Source organism: Populus alba, chromosome 17 (genome assembly GCF_005239225.2).
Source record: "Populus alba chromosome 17, ASM523922v2, whole genome shotgun sequence".
Taxonomy (NCBI): domain Eukaryota; kingdom Viridiplantae; phylum Streptophyta; class Magnoliopsida; order Malpighiales; family Salicaceae; genus Populus; species Populus alba.
Genome location: NC_133300.1, coordinates 24,710 through 32,323, shown reverse-complemented (window position 1 = coordinate 32,323; position 7,614 = coordinate 24,710). Strand labels below are relative to the sequence as shown.

At 30.3% G+C, this 7,614-nt stretch overlaps 1 pseudogene; it reads right to left on the bottom strand.

Annotated features, from left to right (window-relative positions):
- Nucleotides 1-368: 368 nt before the first annotated feature.
- LOC118056110 (polygalacturonase-like) lies at nt 369-2,240 on the bottom strand (annotated as a pseudogene).
- Between the last annotated feature and the right edge of the window lie 5,374 nt (nt 2,241-7,614).

Genomic DNA, 7,614 nt, shown 5'->3' with positions numbered 1-7,614 from the left:
GTGTTCATGTCTCCACGGGTCAAGTAAATTAACTACATAGGATAATTTATTTTTTTATTTTATAAAAAATATTAAAAATAATATCATTTAAAAAAAAAATTAACAGGTTTTAATTAGATTTTTTTGAACTGACCAGGTAACCAAGATTTTTAATTATGTCACACCGAATCAATTCACCCACTATATATTTCTTTTTTTGAAATTAACTCAGTCCACCCTAGATCTTGGATCACCTGTTAATCTTTTAGGTTGGGCTGGGTTGGATTTTAAAATAATTATTTAAACTTCTTAATTTAAATAAGGATGGAACAAGGTTATTATTTAATCAAAGTTACTAATTTATCTAGGTTATATTGTATATAATAAAGTAGAGAATATAACTCTCGCATAAAGATCAAATAAGGAGTTACAAGAACTAACCAAACTGTAGTGGTTTGGAAATTTTAGTTTTCACTACAACTTTAATTGCAAGGGTCGGGCACAAACGTGCCTCAGGCTCAAGCAATAAACTTCAACTCAATGAGCTATACTTTGCTCACTAAATTGTTTTTTTTTTTTTTTTTTTTCTGGCATAGGAATATTACGATTTCTTCTTAACTGCTTAGTCAACTAGTTCAACTTTAGACTCCTACAAACAGCTAGTAGGCTGAACCATGCCGGAAAGCAACTCCACCAGCATTGATACATGATGCTTCAGCCGGTTTGTTGTCGTAAGTGAGCTTCACATCCTGCAGTTTAATCCCGGTGCACGGATATTTTCTGCTACAATCAAATTTCACGGCAAGTTCGGTGGCTGACGTTCCATGAATGTCTTGATAGGTCACATCGCTGATTTTCACACCGGAAGCCTGTTTAATGCACAAGAAATTAGTAGAAAGATTCAAGTGTATTTTATGTTAATCTTACTTTCATAATTTGATGAAAAGAAAGAGTATAGAGGCAGTAGATTTGACGTACCTGGCCAGGGCAATTCTTGTTGCCGGGGCAATAGTTTTGGTCTATCAAAATGGGATTTTTGACGTTATTCATGACTATATGTTGGAAAAGAATATTTGTAGCAAAACCACTGCTAGGCCTTCCCCAAGTCTTGATTCTCAGTCCATTTTCGGTGCCCGTAAATGTAGTGGTTTTGACTGTAACATCTCGCACACCAGCCTCTTGGGATTCCTTGCCCAAACTTCCAATGCTACATTGACCATGCATTCACACGTTGTTTTATATTCAGTTCCCATAATTAGCAACAAATCAGACATCATGTGCTCATGATAATTGATATGAATGTATAGCTGATGACTACTGGACTGAAATTTTCTTAATTACCTGATTCCATGGCCCGGTCCACATGCTACATTTTCAATCCACAAGTTAGATGTGCCGGGGCCGATAGATACACAATCGTCACCCGTTCCAATCCTTGAATTCAAGATGGTGACAGCGGTTGATGATTGAACGTGAATGCCATCCGTGTTAGGGCTGTTTCCGTCAGCAGAGACTTTTACTCCTTGCAATTTGACGTTTTGGCAGCCATTGATGACAATATGGAACATCTGGCTATTTAATGACGCCAATCCGGTGATTGCAATGTTTTTTGAATTGGAAAATTCAAGTGACTGCACAATAAAAAGATTTAAGACTTTAAGGATAGATTGTTTATTCAACTCTAGTCCAGAGACCAAATTGTAAGATAATTATGTCATGCATGCATGTGATTAGCAAAGTACCGTTGCGCCCTTGGGGCAATGACCCTTGCCGGAGTTCTTGCAAGACCACAGTCCAGCACCTTGACCGTCAAGAGTCCCTCCAGATAGAGTAACTCCATTAACATGCTCAAAGATTAGCCAGTTTTGTGCACTACCTAGGACCCCATAATTTGATGGAGCGACTAGGGTTCCATCTATACGTACCATGATAGCATTATTCTTGCAAGGGCCCTGAAACTTCACTTGACGCAGAGAGAAACTCCCTTTAGGAACAGAGATTGTGGCTGGCCCTGTAGAGGCACATGCTTGTGACCAAGCAGCAGCAAAGGCCTTGGTTGAGTCAGTTTTTCCATCAGGCTTGGCCCCATAACTCAACACACTAAATTGCGCTGCCTTCGCTGAAGGGGAGGCAAGGAAAATGATGGAGAGAAGGGTAAGGAGAAGAGGGCTCATTGGCGGTGGAAGGGATGCCATTATGAGTTAATGCAAGAGATCAGCGGTGGAAACTGAGAGAAAGAGAGGGTTGTGATGGGGCAGTTGAAGCCGTTAAAGATGGTATTTATAGGAAGTTTGGAGGTGGGAATAGATTGACAACAATCAGCGCCGTACTTTCAGAAGTATTTTTGTCTCATTTTTTTGGAGGTTTCTTCACCAAAATACCCTTGAAGCCGATTTGGAGAAGCATTTTTGCCAAAAAATCAAAACCATTGTTGTAAAACCCATCCCAGCTCAACAATTCAAGACTTTACCTTAACCGAGTTTTAAAATAAATTAGATTGAAGTTGGTTTCATCAAGCATGATTGACTTAATAGGTCAATTTTTAAAAAAATATATATTAAAACAACACTGATCAAATTAATTTGCATATCTGATGAACAACCCATGACTTGGGTTTTAAATTGGATTTAATAACTTTGATCAAAACTCTTTAACCTTGTAATTGAACCATCCCATATCTATATAACAAATAAAATCCCATTAGTTGATGACAGAAATGGAAAGAATAGACCATTAGGAGAGGAGAGTAGAGTTGTTATTTGTTGTGTGGCTAAATATATAAAAGAAACAAGCTCTTGAAAAACAACATATCCCATGTGCGAGCTTAGCTACTACTTAGAAACATTAATGATTTGTTCAGAGCCATTAATTACTATACTAAATAATCTTGTTAATTAGAGTGGTTAATTAGGTATTAATGGGTGTTCTTAATTATGGTAAAAAAAATAAATAAATGTGGGTCTAGATTACTTCCTTGATTACCGGATTAAAAAGTCAATGCAAAGTTAAACATGGGTATGAAACCTTTTTCAAAAAGCAGACCAACCCACGCCGTGAGGAGCATGGTGATGTATGGCATTGGTCACCTCGGATCCATTGGGCAAATAAGTACTGAAGTGCTCCGAATAATTTGACCACGCACAAACAAATGACAGGTACAATTCCACTTTTTTTTTTTTTTAATTTTAGATGAGATATATTTTTTTTAAATATTTATAAAAAATAAAAAAAATATTATTATTATATTGATTATATTTTATTTTCAATTCTTTTTTTCTTTATTTTCTTTTAAATTTCATCATCTAAAATTTAATTTTTATATCAACTTTAGTTATCATTCTTTTGGTTGTTATTTATTTTCTTTAATTTTTTTAATTAAATTTTTTATCTATTATATATTATATTAATTTTTTTATTTCTATTTATTTTATGAAATTATATTTTTTAAAAAAAATTCATTATCTTTTATCTGTCAGATTTGATCATCATTTTTTTATTGGTATTTATTTTATTTGAAATAATTTATAAAATTATATATTTTTTAATTTTATCATCTTCTAACTTTTTTTTATTTGTCAAATTCGATCATATTTTTTTATTATTATTTATTTTATTTGAAATAGTTTATGAGATTGAATTTTTTTTTTTTTTCAATTTCATTATCTTTCAAGTTTTTCATATGTTAGGTTTGATCCTTATTTTTTTAATAATTTAAAAAAAAATTAAAACATAAATAAATTATTTTTCATGACATAACCAAACATTAAAAAATATTTTCCAACTTATTTTTTATGACACTATCAAATATAAAAAAAAATAATTTACTTCCATGAAAAACACTTAAAAAAATTTTTCTATAAAATACAATTATTTTGCTTTCAATGATATAAGATGTTATGATTTTACTTTATACGTTAATTAAAATTATGTTTTTTAAATAATTTTAAAGATATATTTTCTAGATAAATTTAATAAATTATATTGCATATTAATTAAGAATTTTGAAATTAAAAAATGTGCGCGCAGGTGTGTCTATATATATAAACATCTCTTATGCACCCTACTACATATTTTCCACAATATGTTATTACTTGATTTATAAAACAATATAATTAACTTTGATTTTTGTATAAAATATTGTCATTATCTGAGTGAAAGGATGATCATTGTCTCTTTGGTAGAATCACAAGCCAGGCATGTATTTTTTATATATATATATAATTCAGGGTGTTTGGATCAATTTACATACATCATAATTAATTTTTTGGATTCATTGAATATTCTACAAGTCCAATAAATAAATAAGATATCACGGAAATGACCAACATGCACAAAAAAAATTAAATCTGGGTGCGAAGAAAAAAAACAAGTTTGTTTTCTCACGATACCATGACCGAACTCAAATACAAAAAAAAAGTAACAAGTCCAGGCATGTACTTTCTTGCTCTTTGTCTTAATTGAGTCATTCACATAGTACATATTATTGTACCATGCATCACTACAAATGTAGCATAAACATGGGAGTTTATGTTTTAGAAGTGAATTTTAATCTATTTTTTTAATAATAATAATTAAACAAGATTTTAACTGGATTACCTGAATTATAAATTAACTTACATTATTTTTTATTTGATTTTAAAAAAAAAAATTCAATCTTGATCAGGTTGGCAGGTCATTGAATTGACCTGCTGAGTTGTACTTGGTGAAATAACTCTTGTTAAATCTTTGTCGAGCCTAACTTGAAAAGGTAATTAATGATGTAATTTCAGATTAAGCACCACTAATATTTTGGTCAAATATTATATAATATTGAAGGATGTAAAACGTGACAGGTGGAGCAAAGAACGGGGGGAAAAGCTGATGCTTCTTCTTTTCGCGTTTTCATCCATCATTACCTTAAATCATGGTTTCTTCCTTAAATTAACTTTTTTCGTATTTCAATTTTTTTGACTATTTAGCCGTAAATATTGCTTGTTGAATGCACGTATTTCTTGTTTTCTGTCACTTTTCTTCTACACGCCGCCTAACTCCACAATTCTACGCTGCCATCTTTATTTCCTCAGTTCATATTTGAATTACCATTAACTTGTTGACCACCCTATTCTTTGGTCCTTGTGTTTTGAAATATATTGCATCCTAGTCCTTCTTGTTTTGAAACTTATAGTTTAGTCTCTTGACTCTTCTTAATAAAATCCCTTCGATGTTAGCTCCATAATGTAAGTTTAGAAAGTTAAAGAAATGGAGTGTTCATCCTTAATGACATATTCTAAAAGTGTGTTTGGCAGTGTGGTAGCGGTTGCTTTTCAAATAGTTTTTTGTGCCGAAATACATGCCAATGATGTTTTTTCATTTTTTAAAAATCATTTTTGACATCAGCACATCAAAACGATTTAAAAAGTACAAACCACACTTAATTTTAATAAACAAAAAAAAATTGAAATTTGATGAAACACCGTTTGAAACGCCATGTTAAACGGTGTGTAAATCTGCTTCACAAGTTGCATATCATTCATTCAATTGTAAAATACGATAAAATAAAATAAAATAAAATAATGCGTGCGTGGCCTTCACTAACCATTTATCCCTCATCCCCCCCCCCCCGTTTTTATTTTTTTATTTTATTTTTTTCATGGGTTCGATTGCTTGATAAATGGACTCCATGAGTTTATGGCATGATTGCTGGGACTGAATTCAAATCAGAGGAAGCCATGTGAGCTGAAATCACTAGCACGTAGACAGGCACAAAGCTCCACATTACCAGGGATTTCAAGTTCATTTCCCACCGTATCCAACGAATGACATCATGTACGATATGTGAGTCAAAAATTATGGACGATCTTATTAAGGCCTTTCTTAGCTATGGTATCTTATCACTCCATTACTAATAATAAAATTACCACTAATTAAGGTAACTAGATCTAGTTATGCTGAAAATCAACAAGTCTGAATCAAAGTATTGTGTAAGGAAATGGTGTCTGGTATATTGTCGTCCGTGTATGACTTCGTAGTCATCGTTTCTATTTGAGTGTAGAAAGAACAAAAAATTATATTTCTTGTATATAATCAGATTTGGAGGCGTAACTTAGTGTTTTAATAATTAGTAATCCTAGTTATTCTACAAAAAGTCTGAGTAGAAGGGTAAATTGTAAATAATAATAACAATATCATCTATAATACACCCTACCTAAAATAAATTGTATTGTTTATTTATCTGATTAACACTAAGGCTTTGTTGTTATTTTTTTTTTTCTAACTATTAATCTGTTTATTTGTTAAAACAAATATATCTTAGTAAGGTAAATTATGATTTTATGGATTCAACCTAACATTTTTATTATATTTTATTATATTTTTTATTTTATTTTCCTTGATACTAGGAATATGTAAGTTTTTAATTTTTAACTATTAAAAGTAAATAAGAGAGAGAGAGAGAGAGAGAGAGAGAGAGAGAGGTTATTTTATTGATTGTGAGCTTTTTTTTTTAACATTGAAAATATATCTTAATTATATAAGTTTGTAAATCCTGATATTAAAAATAAATAATTTGATTTTTTTTAGTATTTTTGAAATTTGGGCGAATTTTTAATGGAAAATTAAAAACTAGTTGTAAAAATCAATTAATTGATTTTTCTAAAAAAAATTCAAAAAATATTTTTTTATTTAAATAAAAAATATGCATGAAAATCATTTTAGAATTTAGCCATATGCAATTTAAAACATAATTTTTTTTAAAGGAGGATTTTTATTGTTGTTCTCTATATTTTTAAAATTGGTTTATTTAATACTAGAAAAGTATTTTGATTATATGTTAACAATTTCAGTATTAAATATAGAAGGATAAAAGTGGTATAAAAAGCCTAAAATTAATTGTAAAATGATTCTCCAAAAATCTAAAAATTGTGTTTTTTCAGTTAAGAATGTGAAAAAATATGTTAGGGTATGTTTTCTAAACACACTCTTAATGGAAAAACACAAATTTAAAAATTATCCTTTAAGACAAGATGTTTATATATATATATATATATAGGATGGATGATTCTTACATAGAAAGTGTATCTCAAATGTTTGGTGCCAATTAGAACTTCTAAGGTAATGAGAGACACTACATTTATTTGTTTAAAGACGGCTCCTCAATCAACCTTCTTGCCTGAGAAAAAAGAAGAACAATGGTTGAATGATGCATCATCTCTTCCCTTCATTAAAGCTCAAATGACTTGTCTCTTATTTTAAATCCTTAAAAATTAGGATTTCAATTAAGTATTTGTGAATTTTCATTCTAGCACTTGAACTTTGAATTTTGGTGCATGTGCCCGCAATTAATAAAATAACCTTTTCAATTCATGAAATCGCACTCTTGACAATGTTGATTAGAATCCTCTAATTTACACGCCTCTATAAATTGATCTTTAGTTTTTAAATTGTACAATGTGATCCTTAGTTGACTATTAAACTTTTAATTTGTCTTAATTTGACTCATGATTTAGTGAATTGCAGTCCCTAAACATACACATATTTTGTAACTTAGTTTTTGATTTTGAATTTCTTTAATCAAACCCTTAATTGACCTTCAAACTTTATTTTATTTGTAATTAAGCCCCCTAATTGACCAATTAACTTATTAAAATTCAAAATTGA